General features: G+C 47.7%; 11 non-coding genes across 11 annotated transcripts; all 11 read right to left on the minus strand.

The window, feature by feature from the left end:
- Positions 1 to 384: 384 nt before the first annotated feature.
- trnal-uaa (transfer RNA leucine (anticodon UAA)) lies at positions 385 to 504 on the minus strand. The gene is made up of 2 exons: positions 467 to 504; positions 385 to 430 (listed from the first exon to the last, which is right to left on the minus strand). It is a non-coding gene; the product is annotated as a tRNA-Leu (tRNA).
- A 1808-nt stretch (positions 505 to 2312) lies between these two features.
- Positions 2313 to 2431, minus strand: trnal-uaa (transfer RNA leucine (anticodon UAA)). Its single transcript has 2 exons — positions 2394 to 2431; positions 2313 to 2357 (listed from the first exon to the last, which is right to left on the minus strand). It is a non-coding gene; the product is annotated as a tRNA-Leu (tRNA).
- Positions 2432 to 4235: 1804 nt separating this feature from the next.
- Positions 4236 to 4355, minus strand: trnal-caa (transfer RNA leucine (anticodon CAA)). Its single transcript has 2 exons — positions 4318 to 4355; positions 4236 to 4281 (listed from the first exon to the last, which is right to left on the minus strand). It is a non-coding gene; the product is annotated as a tRNA-Leu (tRNA).
- Positions 4356 to 5082: 727 nt separating this feature from the next.
- trnal-uaa (transfer RNA leucine (anticodon UAA)) lies at positions 5083 to 5202 on the minus strand. Its single transcript has 2 exons — positions 5165 to 5202; positions 5083 to 5128 (listed from the first exon to the last, which is right to left on the minus strand). It is a non-coding gene; the product is annotated as a tRNA-Leu (tRNA).
- Positions 5203 to 7010: 1808 nt separating this feature from the next.
- Positions 7011 to 7129, minus strand: trnal-uaa (transfer RNA leucine (anticodon UAA)). Its single transcript has 2 exons — positions 7092 to 7129; positions 7011 to 7055 (listed from the first exon to the last, which is right to left on the minus strand). It is a non-coding gene; the product is annotated as a tRNA-Leu (tRNA).
- A 1804-nt stretch (positions 7130 to 8933) lies between these two features.
- On the minus strand, positions 8934 to 9053 carry trnal-caa (transfer RNA leucine (anticodon CAA)). The gene is made up of 2 exons: positions 9016 to 9053; positions 8934 to 8979 (listed from the first exon to the last, which is right to left on the minus strand). It is a non-coding gene; the product is annotated as a tRNA-Leu (tRNA).
- A 727-nt stretch (positions 9054 to 9780) lies between these two features.
- trnal-uaa (transfer RNA leucine (anticodon UAA)) lies at positions 9781 to 9900 on the minus strand. The gene is made up of 2 exons: positions 9863 to 9900; positions 9781 to 9826 (listed from the first exon to the last, which is right to left on the minus strand). It is a non-coding gene; the product is annotated as a tRNA-Leu (tRNA).
- Positions 9901 to 11696: 1796 nt separating this feature from the next.
- trnal-caa (transfer RNA leucine (anticodon CAA)) lies at positions 11697 to 11816 on the minus strand. The gene is made up of 2 exons: positions 11779 to 11816; positions 11697 to 11742 (listed from the first exon to the last, which is right to left on the minus strand). It is a non-coding gene; the product is annotated as a tRNA-Leu (tRNA).
- A 723-nt stretch (positions 11817 to 12539) lies between these two features.
- Positions 12540 to 12659, minus strand: trnal-uaa (transfer RNA leucine (anticodon UAA)). Its single transcript has 2 exons — positions 12622 to 12659; positions 12540 to 12585 (listed from the first exon to the last, which is right to left on the minus strand). It is a non-coding gene; the product is annotated as a tRNA-Leu (tRNA).
- Positions 12660 to 13988: 1329 nt separating this feature from the next.
- trnal-uaa (transfer RNA leucine (anticodon UAA)) lies at positions 13989 to 14108 on the minus strand. The gene is made up of 2 exons: positions 14071 to 14108; positions 13989 to 14034 (listed from the first exon to the last, which is right to left on the minus strand). It is a non-coding gene; the product is annotated as a tRNA-Leu (tRNA).
- Positions 14109 to 15934: 1826 nt separating this feature from the next.
- On the minus strand, positions 15935 to 16054 carry trnal-caa (transfer RNA leucine (anticodon CAA)). The gene is made up of 2 exons: positions 16017 to 16054; positions 15935 to 15980 (listed from the first exon to the last, which is right to left on the minus strand). It is a non-coding gene; the product is annotated as a tRNA-Leu (tRNA).
- Positions 16055 to 17616: the final 1562 nt, after the last annotated feature.

The raw sequence follows: 17616 nt of genomic DNA on the forward strand, positions 1-17616 counted from the left end.
ACACACACTCTCTCTCACACACACGCTCTTTCTCACACACACTAACAAATTCTTCCTCTCTCTCTCACACACAAACACACAAACACTCTCTCACACACACACACACTCTCTCACATGCACACACTCTCTCTCTCACACACAAGCACACTCTCTCACACACATAAAAATTAGCCCTCTCTCTGTCACAAACACACTCACTCACATAAACGCTCCCTCTCTCACACGCTCACACAAAATTGTTGCAAATGCCTCAGCCTTATCTTTGAAACCGAGGGGTTGGATTCTTCCATCTTTGTGAAGGGGGAGTGACTCCTCTCCAAGAAGCTGTGAAATTTGGGGGCAGTGTGTGGGTGTGGGAAGGTTTGTTTGGGGAAAAGGGGAGAATGTCAGGAGTGGGATTTGAACCCACGCCCCTAGAAAGGGACCAGAATTCACAAGCCCAGATGCAGAGCAAGGACTAACATTCCTTAAGTCTGGCGCCTTAGACCACTCGGCCATCCTGACAAGCTGCTGCAGATGCCCTTCCAGATGTCTTTCTCACTCTGTACAATTAGTCACCTTGCTCTTGTGCAGACACAAAATGCAATTCCGCATTTCTGCAGCTCCCTTGCATTCACACTCAGCAACAATCCCTCATACACAGTCTCACTCTCGCACACACACACACACACACACTCACTCTCTCACATGCACATGCACACACACACTCTATCTGTCTCTCACACCCACACACAAACACACTCTCTCCCTCTCACACACACATATTCTCCCTCTTTCTGTCTCTCTCACACACACTCTCTCTCTCACATGCACATACTCTCTCACACACTCACTATCACACACACACTGTCACTCTCTCACACACACTCACTCTCTCACATGACACACTCACGCTCTCTCACTCTCTCTCACACACACATACTCTTTCTGTCTCACACACACACAAACACACTCACACAAAAACACACTCTCTCACGCACACACACAAAAATTCTCTCTTTCTCTCTCTCACACATACACACACACTCTCTCTCTCACACACGCGCTTTCTCTCTCTCTCACACACACACTCTTTCTGTCTCACACACACACACACACACTCTCTCTCACACAAACCCACACTCTCACACACACACTCTCTCACACAAACACACACTCTCTCTCACACACACACTCTCTCTCACACACACTAACAAATTCTTCCTCTCTCTCTCACACAAACACACACACTCTCTCACATGCACACATACACTCTCTCTCCCTCACACACACTCTTTCTCACACACACGCACTCTCTCTCTCTCTCTCACACACACACACACCCTCTCTCTCACACACATGCACTCTCTCTCACACACATACTCTCTCTCTCTCACAAACACACACTCTCTCTCACACACACATGCTCTCTCTCTCTATCCACACATATACACTCTCTCACAGACACACTCTCTCTCTCACACACAAACACATGTAGACATACACACTCTCTCTCACAAACACACACTCTCTCTCACACACACGCACTCTCTCTCTCACACACACACCCAAACACTCACATGCACACACAATCTCTCTCACACACATATACACTCTCTCTCACATGCACACACACTCACACACTCTCTATCTGTCTCTCACACCCACACACAAACACACTCTCTCTCACATACACACACACACGCACTCTCTCTCACAGACACACTCTCTCTCACACACATTCTCTCTCACACACACTGTCATACACAGACACACAGACACACACTCTCTCTCACACACAGACTCATGCTCTCTCTGTCTCTCTCGCACAGACACATACAAATTCACTCTCTCTCACACACATATACACACCCTATCTCTCTCTCTCACACACACACTCTCTCTCACACTCACACATACACTTTATCTCTCTCACACACGCACACACACACTCTCACAAACACACTCTATCTCTCCCATATACACACACTCTCTCACACACAAACTCACACACACACTCTCTCACACACATAATACTCTCTCTCACACACACACACTCTCCCTCCCTCTCACACACACACTCTCTCTCTCACACACAAGCACACTCTCTCACACACATAAAAATTCACCCTCTCTCTGTCACAAACACACTCACTCACATAAACGCTCCCTCTCTCACACAATATTGCTGCAAATGCCTCAGCCTTATCTTTTAAACGGAGGGGTTGGATTCTTCCATCTTTGTGAAGGGGGAGTGACTCCTCTCCAAGAAGCTGTGAAATTTGGGGGCAGTGTGTGGGTGTGGGAAGGTTTGTTTGGGGAAAAGGGGAGAATGTCAGGAGTGGGATTTGAACCCACGCCCTTGAAAGGGACCAGAATTCACAAGCCCAGATGCAGAGCAAGGACTAACATTCCTTAAGTCTGGCGCCTTAGACCACTCGGCCATCCTGACAAGCTGCTGCAGATGCCCTTCCAGATGTCTTTCTCACTCTGTACAATTAGTCACCTTGCTCTTGTGCAGACACAAAATGCAATTCCGCATTTCTGCAGCTCCCTTGCATTCACACTCAGCAACAATCCCTCATACACAGTCTCACTCTCGCACACACACACACACACACTCACTCTCTCACATGCACATGCACACACACACTCTATCTGTCTCTCACACCCACACACAAACACACTCTCTCCCTCTCACACACACATATTCTCCCTCTTTCTGTCTCTCTCACACACACTCTCTCTCTCACATGCACATACTCTCTCACACACTCACTATCACACACACACTGTCACTCTCTCACACACACTCACTCTCTCACATGACACACTCACGCTCTCTCACTCTCTCTCACACACACATACTCTTTCTGTCTCACACACACACAAACACACTCACACAAAAACACACTCTCTCACGCACACACACAAAAATTCTCTCTTTCTCTCTCTCACACATACACACACACTCTCTCTCTCACACACGCGCTTTCTCTCTCTCTCACACACACACTCTTTCTGTCTCACACACACACACACACTCTCTCTCACACAAACCCACACTCTCACACACACACTCTCTCACACAAACACACACTCTCTCTCACACACACACTCTCTCTCACACACACTAACAAATTCTTCCTCTCTCTCTCACACAAACACACACACTCTCTCACATGCACACATACACTCTCTCTCCCTCACACACACTCTTTCTCACACACACGCACTCTCTCTCTCTCTCTCACACACACACACACCCTCTCTCTCACACACATGCACTCTCTCTCACACACATACTCTCTCTCTCTCACAAACACACACTCTCTCTCACACACACATGCTCTCTCTCTCTATCCACACATATACACTCTCTCACAGACACACTCTCTCTCTCACACACAAACACATGTAGACATACACACTCTCTCTCACAAACACACACTCTCTCTCACACACACGCACTCTCTCTCTCACACACACACCCAAACACTCACATGCACACACAATCTCTCTCACACACATATACACTCTCTCTCACATGCACACACACTCACACACTCTCTATCTGTCTCTCACACCCACACACAAACACACTCTCTCTCACATACACACACACACGCACTCTCTCTCACAGACACACTCTCTCTCACACACATTCTCTCTCACACACACTGTCATACACAGACACACAGACACACACTCTCTCTCACACACAGACTCATGCTCTCTCTGTCTCTCTCGCACAGACACATACAAATTCACTCTCTCTCACACACATATACACACCCTATCTCTCTCTCTCACACACACACTCTCTCTCACACTCACACATACACTTTATCTCTCTCACACACGCACACACACACTCTCACAAACACACTCTATCTCTCCCATATACACACACTCTCTCACACACAAACTCACACACACACTCTCTCACACACATAATACTCTCTCTCACACACACACACTCTCCCTCCCTCTCACACACACACTCTCTCTCTCACACACAAGCACACTCTCTCACACACATAAAAATTCACCCTCTCTCTGTCACAAACACACTCACTCACATAAACGCTCCCTCTCTCACACAATATTGCTGCAAATGCCTCAGCCTTATCTTTTAAACGGAGGGGTTGGATTCTTCCATCTTTGTGAAGGGGGAGTGACTCCTCTCCAAGAAGCTGTGAAATTTGGGGGCATAGTGTGGGTGTGGGAAGGTTTGTTTGAGGAAAAGTGGAGAATGTCAGGAGTGGGATTTGAACCCACGCCCCTCGGAAGGGACCAGAATTCACAAGCCCAGATGCAGAGCAAGGACTAACACTCCTTGAGTCTGGCGCCTTAGACCACTCGGCCATTCTGACAAGCTGCTGCAGATGCCCTTCCAGATGTCTTTCTCACTCTGTACATTTAGTCACCTTGCTCTTGTGCAGACACAAAATGCAATTCCGCATTTCTGCAGCTCCCTTGCATTCACACTCAGCAACAATCCCTCATAGACACCCACTCTCTCTCACACACACACACTCTCTCTCTCTCTCTCACACACCCTCTCACACACACTGACACACACACTCCCTCTCACACACACACACACACTCTCTCACACAGACCCTCTCACACACTCTCTCACACACACTCTCTCTCTCACACAAACCCACACTCTCACACACACACTCTCTCACACAAACACACACTCTCTCTTACACACACACTCTCTCTCACACACACGCTCTTTCTCACACACACTAACAAATTCTTCCTCTCTCTCTCACACACAAACACACAAACACTCTCTCACACACACACACACTCTCTCACATGCACACACTCTCTCTCTCACACACAAGCACACTCTCTCACACACATAAAAATTAGCCCTCTCTCTGTCACAAACACACTCACTCACATAAACGCTCCCTCTCTCACACGCTCACACAAAATTGTTGCAAATGCCTCAGCCTTATCTTTGAAACCGAGGGGTTGGATTCTTCCATCTTTGTGAAGGGGGAGTGACTCCTCTCCAAGAAGCTGTGAAATTTGGGGGCAGTGTGTGGGTGTGGGAAGGTTTGTTTGGGGAAAAGGGGAGAATGTCAGGAGTGGGATTTGAACCCACGCCCCTAGAAAGGGACCAGAATTCACAAGCCCAGATGCAGAGCAAGGACTAACATTCCTTAAGTCTGGCGCCTTAGACCACTCGGCCATCCTGACAAGCTGCTGCAGATGCCCTTCCAGATGTCTTTCTCACTCTGTACAATTAGTCACCTTGCTCTTGTGCAGACACAAAATGCAATTCCGCATTTCTGCAGCTCCCTTGCATTCACACTCAGCAACAATCCCTCATACACAGTCTCACTCTCGCACACACACACACACACACACTCACTCTCTCACATGCACATGCACACACACACTCTATCTGTCTCTCACACCCACACACAAACACACTCTCTCCCTCTCACACACACATATTCTCCCTCTTTCTGTCTCTCTCACACACACTCTCTCTCTCACATGCACATACTCTCTCACACACTCACTATCACACACACACTGTCACTCTCTCACACACACTCACTCTCTCACATGACACACTCACGCTCTCTCACTCTCTCTCACACACACATACTCTTTCTGTCTCACACACACACAAACACACTCACACAAAAACACACTCTCTCACGCACACACACAAAAATTCTCTCTTTCTCTCTCTCACACATACACACACACTCTCTCTCTCACACACGCGCTTTCTCTCTCTCTCACACACACACTCTTTCTGTCTCACACACACACACACACACTCTCTCTCACACAAACCCACACTCTCACACACACACTCTCTCACACAAACACACACTCTCTCTCACACACACACTCTCTCTCACACACACTAACAAATTCTTCCTCTCTCTCTCACACAAACACACACACTCTCTCACATGCACACATACACTCTCTCTCCCTCACACACACTCTTTCTCACACACACGCACTCTCTCTCTCTCTCTCACACACACACACACCCTCTCTCTCACACACATGCACTCTCTCTCACACACATACTCTCTCTCTCTCACAAACACACACTCTCTCTCACACACACATGCTCTCTCTCTCTATCCACACATATACACTCTCTCACAGACACACTCTCTCTCTCACACACAAACACATGTAGACATACACACTCTCTCTCACAAACACACACTCTCTCTCACACACACGCACTCTCTCTCTCACACACACACCCAAACACTCACATGCACACACAATCTCTCTCACACACATATACACTCTCTCTCACATGCACACACACTCACACACTCTCTATCTGTCTCTCACACCCACACACAAACACACTCTCTCTCACATACACACACACACGCACTCTCTCTCACAGACACACTCTCTCTCACACACATTCTCTCTCACACACACTGTCATACACAGACACACAGACACACACTCTCTCTCACACACAGACTCATGCTCTCTCTGTCTCTCTCGCACAGACACATACAAATTCACTCTCTCTCACACACATATACACACCCTATCTCTCTCTCTCACACACACACTCTCTCTCACACTCACACATACACTTTATCTCTCTCACACACGCACACACACACTCTCACAAACACACTCTATCTCTCCCATATACACACACTCTCTCACACACAAACTCACACACACACTCTCTCACACACATAATACTCTCTCTCACACACACACACTCTCCCTCCCTCTCACACACACACTCTCTCTCTCACACACAAGCACACTCTCTCACACACATAAAAATTCACCCTCTCTCTGTCACAAACACACTCACTCACATAAACGCTCCCTCTCTCACACAATATTGCTGCAAATGCCTCAGCCTTATCTTTTAAACGGAGGGGTTGGATTCTTCCATCTTTGTGAAGGGGGAGTGACTCCTCTCCAAGAAGCTGTGAAATTTGGGGGCAGTGTGTGGGTGTGGGAAGGTTTGTTTGGGGAAAAGGGGAGAATGTCAGGAGTGGGATTTGAACCCACGCCCTTGAAAGGGACCAGAATTCACAAGCCCAGATGCAGAGCAAGGACTAACATTCCTTAAGTCTGGCGCCTTAGACCACTCGGCCATCCTGACAAGCTGCTGCAGATGCCCTTCCAGATGTCTTTCTCACTCTGTACAATTAGTCACCTTGCTCTTGTGCAGACACAAAATGCAATTCCGCATTTCTGCAGCTCCCTTGCATTCACACTCAGCAACAATCCCTCATACACAGTCTCACTCTCGCACACACACACACACACACTCACTCTCTCACATGCACATGCACACACACACTCTATCTGTCTCTCACACCCACACACAAACACACTCTCTCCCTCTCACACACACATATTCTCCCTCTTTCTGTCTCTCTCACACACACTCTCTCTCTCACATGCACATACTCTCTCACACACTCACTATCACACACACACTGTCACTCTCTCACACACACTCACTCTCTCACATGACACACTCACGCTCTCTCACTCTCTCTCACACACACATACTCTTTCTGTCTCACACACACACAAACACACTCACACAAAAACACACTCTCTCACGCACACACACAAAAATTCTCTCTTTCTCTCTCTCACACATACACACACACTCTCTCTCTCACACACGCGCTTTCTCTCTCTCTCACACACACACTCTTTCTGTCTCACACACACACACACACTCTCTCTCACACAAACCCACACTCTCACACACACACTCTCTCACACAAACACACACTCTCTCTCACACACACACTCTCTCTCACACACACTAACAAATTCTTCCTCTCTCTCTCACACAAACACACACACTCTCTCACATGCACACATACACTCTCTCTCCCTCACACACACTCTTTCTCACACACACGCACTCTCTCTCTCTCTCTCACACACACACACACCCTCTCTCTCACACACATGCACTCTCTCTCACACACATACTCTCTCTCTCTCACAAACACACACTCTCTCTCACACACACATGCTCTCTCTCTCTATCCACACATATACACTCTCTCACAGACACACTCTCTCTCTCACACACAAACACATGTAGACATACACACTCTCTCTCACAAACACACACTCTCTCTCACACACACGCACTCTCTCTCTCACACACACACCCAAACACTCACATGCACACACAATCTCTCTCACACACATATACACTCTCTCTCACATGCACACACACTCACACACTCTCTATCTGTCTCTCACACCCACACACAAACACACTCTCTCTCACATACACACACACACGCACTCTCTCTCACAGACACACTCTCTCTCACACACATTCTCTCTCACACACACTGTCATACACAGACACACAGACACACACTCTCTCTCACACACAGACTCATGCTCTCTCTGTCTCTCTCGCACAGACACATACAAATTCACTCTCTCTCACACACATATACACACCCTATCTCTCTCTCTCACACACACACTCTCTCTCACACTCACACATACACTTTATCTCTCTCACACACGCACACACACACTCTCACAAACACACTCTATCTCTCCCATATACACACACTCTCTCACACACAAACTCACACACACACTCTCTCACACACATAATACTCTCTCTCACACACACACACTCTCCCTCCCTCTCACACACACACTCTCTCTCTCACACACAAGCACACTCTCTCACACACATAAAAATTCACCCTCTCTCTGTCACAAACACACTCACTCACATAAACGCTCCCTCTCTCACACAATATTGCTGCAAATGCCTCAGCCTTATCTTTTAAACGGAGGGGTTGGATTCTTCCATCTTTGTGAAGGGGGAGTGACTCCTCTCCAAGAAGCTGTGAAATTTGGGGGCATTGTGTGGGTGTGGGAAGGTTTGTTTGAGGAAAAGTGGAGAATGTCAGGAGTGGGATTTGAACCCACGCCCCTCGGAAGGGACCAGAATTCACAAGCCCAGATGCAGAGCAAGGACTAACACTCCTTGAGTCTGGCGCCTTAGACCACTCGGCCATTCTGACAAGCTGCTGCAGATGCCCTTCCAGATGTCTTTCTCACTCTGTACATTTAGTCACCTTGCTCTTGTGCAGACACAAAATGCAATTCCGCATTTCTGCAGCTCCCTTGCATTCACACTCAGCAACAATCCCTCATAGACACCCACTCTCTCTCACACACACACACTCTCTCTCTCTCTCTCACACACCCTCTCACACACACTGACACACACACTCCCTCTCACACACACACACACACTCTCTCACACAGACCCTCTCACACACTCTCTCACACACACTCTCTCTCTCACACAAACCCACACTCTCACACACACACTCTCTCACACAAACACACACTCTCTCTTACACACACACTCTCTCTCACACACACGCTCTTTCTCACACACACTAACAAATTCTTCCTCTCTCTCTCACACACAAACACACATACACTCTCTCACACACACACACACTCTCTCACATGCGCACACTCTCTCTCTCACACACAAGCACACTCTCTCACACACATAAAAATTAGCCCTCTCTCTGTCACAAACACACTCACTCACATAAACGCTCCCTCTCTCACACGCTCACACAAAATTGTTGCAAATGCCTCAGCCTTATCTTTGAAACCGAGGGGTTGGATTCTTCCATCTTTGTGAAGGGGGAGTGACTCCTCTCCAAGAAGCTGTGAAATTTGGGGGCAGTGTGTGGGTGTGGGAAGGTTTGTTTGGGGAAAAGGGGAGAATGTCAGGAGTGGGATTTGAACCCACACCCCTAGAAAGGGACCAGAATTCACAAGCCCAGATGCAGAGCAAGGACTAACATTCCTTAAGTCTGGCGCCTTAGACCACTCGGCCATCCTGACAAGCTGCTGCAGATGCCCTTCCAGATGTCTTTCTCACTCTGTACAATTAGTCACCTTGCTCTTGTGCAGACACAAAATGCAATTCCGCATTTCTGCAGCTCCCTTGCATTCACACTCAGCAACAATCCCTCATACACAGTCTCACTCTCGCACTCACACACACACACACACTCACTCTCTCACATGCACATGCACACACACACTCTATCTGTCTCTCACACCCACACACAAACACACTCTCTCCCTCTCACACACACATATTCTCCCTCTTTCTGTCTCTCTCACACACACTCTCTCTCTCACATGCACATACTCTCTCACACACTCACTATCACACACACACTGTCACTCTCTCACACACACTCACTCTCTCACATGACACATTCACGCTCTCTCACTCTCTCTCACACACACATACTCTTTCTGTCTCACACACACACAAACACACTCACACAAAAACACACTCTCTCACGCACACACACAAAAATTCTCTCTTTCTCTCTCTCACACATACACACACACTCTCTCTCTCACACACGCGCTTTCTCTCTCTCACACACACACACTCTTTCTGTCTCACACACACACACACACACTCTCTCTCACACAAACCCACACTCTCACACACACACTCTCTCACACAAACACACACTCTCTCTCACACACACTCTCTCTCACACACACTAACAAATTCTTCCTCTCTCTCTCACACAAACACACACACTCTCTCACATGCACACATACACTCTCTCTCCCTCACACACACTCTTTCTCACACACACGCACTCTCTCTCTCTCTCTCACACACACACACACCCTCTCTCTCACACACATGCACTCTCTCTCACACACATACTCTCTCTCTCTCACAAACACACACTCTCTCTCACACACACATGCTCTCTCTCTCTATCCACACATATACACTCTCTCACAGACACACTCTCTCTCTCACACACAAACACATGTAGACATACACACTCTCTCTCACAAACACACACTCTCTCTCACACACACGCACTCTCTCTCTCACACACACACCCAAACACTCACATGCACACACAATCTCTCTCACACACATATACACTCTCTCTCACATGCACACACACTCACACACTCTCTATCTGTCTCTCACACCCACACACAAACACACTCTCTCTCACATACACACACACACGCACTCTCTCTCACAGACACACTCTCTCTCACACACATTCTCTCTCACACACACTGTCATACACAGACACACAGACACACACTCTCTCTCACACACAGACTCATGCTCTCTCTGTCTCTCTCGCACAGACACATACAAATTCACTCTCTCTCACACACATATACACACCCTATCTCTCTCTCTCTCACACACACACTCTCTCTCACACTCACACATACACTTTATCTCTCTCACACACGCACACACACACTCTCACAAACACACTCTATCTCTCCCATATACACACACTCTCTCACACACAAACTCTCTCACACACATAATACTCTCTCTCACACACACACACTCTCCCTCCCTCTCACACACACACTCTCTCTCTCACACACAAGCACACTCTCTCACACACATAAAAATTCACCCTCTCTCTGTCACAAACACACTCACTCACATAAACGCTCCCTCTCTCACACAATATTGCTGCAAATGCCTCAGCGTTATCTTTTAAACGGAGGGGTTGGATTCTTCCATCTTTGTGAAGGGGGAGTGACTCCTCTCCAAGAAGCTGTGAAATTTGGGGGCATTGTGTGGGTGTGGGAAGGTTTGTTTGAGGAAAAGTGGAGAATGTCAGGAGTGGGATTTGAACCCACGCCCCTAGGAAGGGACCAGAATTCACAAGCCCAGATGCAGAGCAAGGACTAACACTCTTTGAGTCTGGCGCCTTAGACCACTCGGCCATCCTGACAAGCTGCTGCAGATGCCCTTCCAGATGTCTTTCTCACTCTGTACATTTAGTCACCTTGCTCTTGTGCAGACACAAAATGCAATTCCGCATTTCTGCAGCTCCCTTGCATTCACACTCAGCAACAATCCCTCATAGACACCCACTCTCTCTCACACACACACACTCTCTCTCTCTCACACACCCTCTCACACACACTGACACACACACTCCCTCTCACACACACACACACACTCTCTCACACAGACCCTCTCACACACTCTCTCACACACACTCTCTCTCTCACACAAACCCACACTCTCACACACACACTCTCTCACACAAACACACACTCTCTCTTACACACACACTCTCTCTCACACACACGCTCTTTCTCACACACACTAACAAATTCTTCCTCTCTCTCTCACACACAAACACACATACACTCTCTCACACACACACACACTCTCTCACATGCGCACACTCTCTCTCTCACACACAAGCACACTCTCTCACACACATAAAAATTAGCCCTCTCTCTGTCACAAACACACTCACTCACATAAACGCTCCCTCTCTCACACGCTCACACAAAATTGTTGCAAATGCCTCAGCCTTATCTTTGAAACCGAGGGGTTGGATTCTTCCATCTTTGTGAAGGGGGAGTGACTCCTCTCCAAGAAGCTGTGAAATTTGGGGGCAGTGTGTGGGTGTGGGAAGGTTTGTTTGGGGAAAAGGGGAGAATGTCAGGAGTGGGATTTGAACCCACGCCCCTAGAAAGGGACCAGAATTCACAAGCCCAGATGCAGAGCAAGGACTAACATTCCTTAAGTCTGGCGCCTTAGACCACTCGGCCATCCTGACAAGCTGCTGCAGATGCCCTTCCAGATGTCTTTCTCACTCTGTACAATTAGTCACCTTGCTCTTGTGCAGACACAAAATGCAATTCCGCATTTCTGCAGCTCCCTTGCATTCACACTCAGCAACAATCCCTCATACACAGTCTCACTCTCGCACTCACACACACACACACACTCACTCTCTCACATGCACATGCACACACACACTCTATCTGTCTCTCACACCCACACACAAACACACTCTCTCCCTCTCACACACACATATTCTCCCTCTTTCTGTCTCTCTCACACACACTCTCTCTCTCACATGCACATACTCTCTCACACACTCACTATCACACACACACTGTCACTCTCTCACACACACTCACTCTCTCACATGACACACTCACGCTCTCTCACTCTCTCTCACACACACATACTCTTTCTGTCTCACACACACACAAACACACTCACACAAAAACACACTCTCTCACGCACACACACAAAAATTCTCTCTTTCTCTCTCTCACACATACACACACACTCTCTCTCTCACACACGCGCTTTCTCTCTCTCTCACACACACACTCTTTCTGTCTCACACACACACACACACACTCTCTCTCACACAAACCCACACTCTCACACACACACTCTCTCACACAAACACACACTCTCTCTCACACACACACTCTCTCTCACACACACTAACAAATTCTTCCTCTCTCTCTCACACAAACACACACACTCTCTCACATGCACACATACACTCTCTCTCCCTCACACACACTCTTTCTCACACACACGCACTCTCTCTCTCTCTCTCACACACACACACACCCTCTCTCTCACACACATGCACTCTCTCTCACACACATACTCTCTCTCTCTCACAAACACACACTCTCTCTCACACACACATGCTCTCTCTCTCTATCCACACATATACACTCTCTCACAGACACACTCTCTCTCTCACACACAAACACATTTAGACATACACACTCTCTCTCACAAACACACACTCTCTCTCACACACACGCACTCTCTCTCTCACACAAACCCACACTCTCACACACACACTCTCTCACACAAACACACACTCTCTCTCACACACACACTCTCTCTCTCACACATAAAAATTCACCCTCTCTCTGTCACAAACACACTCACTCACATAAACGCTCCCTCTCTCACACAATATTGCTGCAAATGCCTCAGCCTTATCTTTGAAACCGAGGGGTTGGATTCTTCCATCTTTGTGAAGGGGGAGTGACTCCTCTCCAAGAAGCTGTGAAATTTGGGGGCATTGTGTGGGTGTGGGAAGGTTTGTTTGGGGAAAAGGGGAGAATGTCAGGAGTGGGATTTGAACCCACGCCCCTAGAAAGGGACCAGAATTCACAAGCCCAGATGCAGAGCAAGGACTAACATTCCTTAAGTCTGGCGCCTTAGACCACTCGGCCATCCTGACAAGCTGCTGCAGATGCCCTTCCAGATGTCTTTCTCACTCTGTACAATTAGTCACCTTGCTCTTGTGCAGACACAAAATGCAATTCCGCATTTCTGCAGCTCCCTTGCATTCACACTCAGCAACAATCCCTCATACACAGTCTCACTCTCGCACACACACACACACACACACACTCACTCTCTCACATGCACATGCACACACACACTCTATCTGTCTCTCACACCCACACACAAACACACTCTCTCCCTCTCACACACACATATTCTCCCTCTTTCTGTCTCTCTCACACACACTCTCTCTCTCACATGCACATACTCTCTCACACACTCACTATCACACACACACTGTCACTCTCTCACACACACTCACTCTCTCACATGACACACTCACGCTCTCTCACTCTCTCTCACACACACATACTCTTTCTGTCTCACACACACACAAACACACTCACACAAAAACACACTCTCTCACGCACACACACAAAAATTCTCTCTTTCTCTCTCTCACACATACACACACACTCTCTCTCTCACACACGCGCTTTCTCTCTCTCTCACACACACACTCTTTCTGTCTCACACACACACACACACACTCTCTCTCACACAAACCCACACTCTCACACACACACTCTCTCACACAAACACACACTCTCTCTCACACACACACTCTCTCTCACACACACTAACAAATTCTTCCTCTCTCTCTCACACAAACACACACACTCTCTCACATGCACACATACACTCTCTCTCCCTCACACACACTCTTTCTCACACACACGCACTCTCTCTCTCTCTCTCACACACACACACACCCTCTCTCTCACACACATGCACTCTCTCTCACACACATACTCTCTCTCTCTCACAAACACACACTCTCTCTCACACACACATGCTCTCTCTCTCTATCCACACATATACACTCTCTCACAGACACACTCTCTCTCTCACACACAAACACATGTAGACATACACACTCTCTCTCACAAACACACACTCTCTCTCACACACACGCACTCTCTCTCTCACACACACACCCAAACACTCACATGCACACACAATCTCTCTCACACATATATACACTCTCTCTCACATGCACACACACTCACACACTCTCTATCTGTCTCTCACACCCACACACAAACACACTCTCTCTCACATACACACACACACGCACTCTCTCTCACAGACACACTCTCTCTCACACACATTCTCTCTCACACACATTCTCTCTCACACACACTGTCATACACAGACACACAGACACACACTCTCTCTCACACACAGACTCATGCTCTCTCTGTCTCTCTCGCACAGACACATACAAATTCACTCTCTCTCACACACATATACACACCCTATCTCTCTCTCTCACACACACACTCTCTCTCACACTCACACATACACTTTATCTCTCTCACACACACACACACACACTCTCACAAACACACTCTATCTCTCCCATATACACACACTCTCTCACACACAAACTCACACACACACTCTCTCACACACATAATACTCTCTCTCACACACACACACTCTCCCTCCCTCTCACACACACACTCTCTCTCTCACACACAAGCACACTCTCTCACACACATAAAAATTCACCCTCTCTCTGTCACAAACACACTCACTCACATAAACGCTCCCTCTCTCACACAATATTGCTGCAAATGCCTCAGCCTTATCTTTTAAACCGAGGGGTTGGATTCTTCCATCTTTGTGAAGGGGGAGTGACTCCTCTCCAAGAAGCTGTGAAATTTGGGGGCATTGTGTGGGTGTGGGAAGGTTTGTTTGAGGAAAAGTGGAGAATGTCAGGAGTGGGATTTGAACCCACGCCCCTAGGAAAGGACCAGAATTCACAAGCCCAGATGCAGAGCAAGGACTAACACTCCTTGAGTCTGGCGCCTTAGACCACTCAGCCATCCTGACAAGCTGCTGCAGATGCCCTTCCAGATGTCTTTCTCACTCTGTACAATTAGTCACCTTGCTCTTGTGCAGACACAAAATGCAATTCCGCATTTCTGCAGCTCCCTTGCATTCACACTCAGCAACAATCCCTCATACACAGTCTCACTCTCGCACACACACACACACACACACACTCACTCTCTCACATGCACATGCACACACACACTCTCTATCTGTCTCTCACACCCACACACAAACACACTCTCTCCCTCTCACACACACATATTCTCCCTCTTTCTGTCTCTCTCACACACACTCTCTCTCTCACATGCACATACTCTCTCACACACTCACTATCACACACACACTGTCACTCTCTCACACACACTCACTCTCTCACATGACACACTCACGCTCTCTCACTCTCTCTCACACACACACATACTCTTTCTGTCTCACACACACACAAACACACTCACACAAAAACACACTCTCTCACGCACACACACAAAAATTCTCTCTTTCTCTCTCTCACACATACACACACACTCTCTCTCTCACACACGCGCTTTCTCTCTCTCTCACACACACACTCTTTCTGTCTCACACACACACACACTCTCTCTCACACAAACCCACACTCTCACACACGCTCTCTCACACAAACACACACTCTCTCTCACACACACACTCTCTCTCACACACACTAACAAATTCTTCCTCTCTCTCTCACACAAACACACACACTCTCTCACATGCACACATACACTCCCTCTCCCTCACACACACTCTTTCTCACACACACGCACTCTCTCTCTCTCTCTCACACACACACACCCTCTCTCTCACACACATACTCTCTCTCTCTCACAAACACACACTCTCTCTCACACACACATGCTCTCTCTCTCTATCCACACATATACACTCTCTCACAGACACACTCTCTCTCTCACACACAAACACATGTGGACATACACACTCTCTCTCACAAACACACACTCTCTCTCACACACACGCACTCTCTCTCTCACACACACACCCAAACACTCACATGCACACACAATCTCTCTCACACACATATACACTCTCTCTCACATGCACACACACTCACACACTCTCTATCTGTCTCTCACACCCACACACAAACACACTCTCTCTCACATACACACACACACGCACTCTCTCTCACAGACACACTCTCTCTCACACACATTCTCTCTCACACACATTCTCTCTCACACACACTGTCATACACAGACACAAAGACACACACTCTCTCTCACACACAGACTCATGCTCTCTCTGTCTCTCTCGCACAGACACATACAAATTCACTCTCTCTCACACACATATACACACCCTATCTCTCTCTCTCACACACACACTCTCTCTCACACTCACACATACACTTTATCTCTCTCACACACGCACACACACACTCTCACAAACACACTCTATCTCTCCCATATACACACACTCTCTCACACACAAACTCACACACACACTCTCTCACACACATAATACTCTCTCTCACACACACACACTCTCCCTCCCTCTCACACACACACTCTCTCTCTCAC

The sequence above is a fragment of the Chiloscyllium plagiosum genome, unplaced genomic scaffold (assembly GCF_037043375.1).
Source record: "Chiloscyllium plagiosum isolate Xiang-an unplaced genomic scaffold, Cpla_swu_hap1 HiC_scaffold_24, whole genome shotgun sequence".
NCBI classification, from domain to species: domain Eukaryota; kingdom Metazoa; phylum Chordata; class Chondrichthyes; order Orectolobiformes; family Hemiscylliidae; genus Chiloscyllium; species Chiloscyllium plagiosum.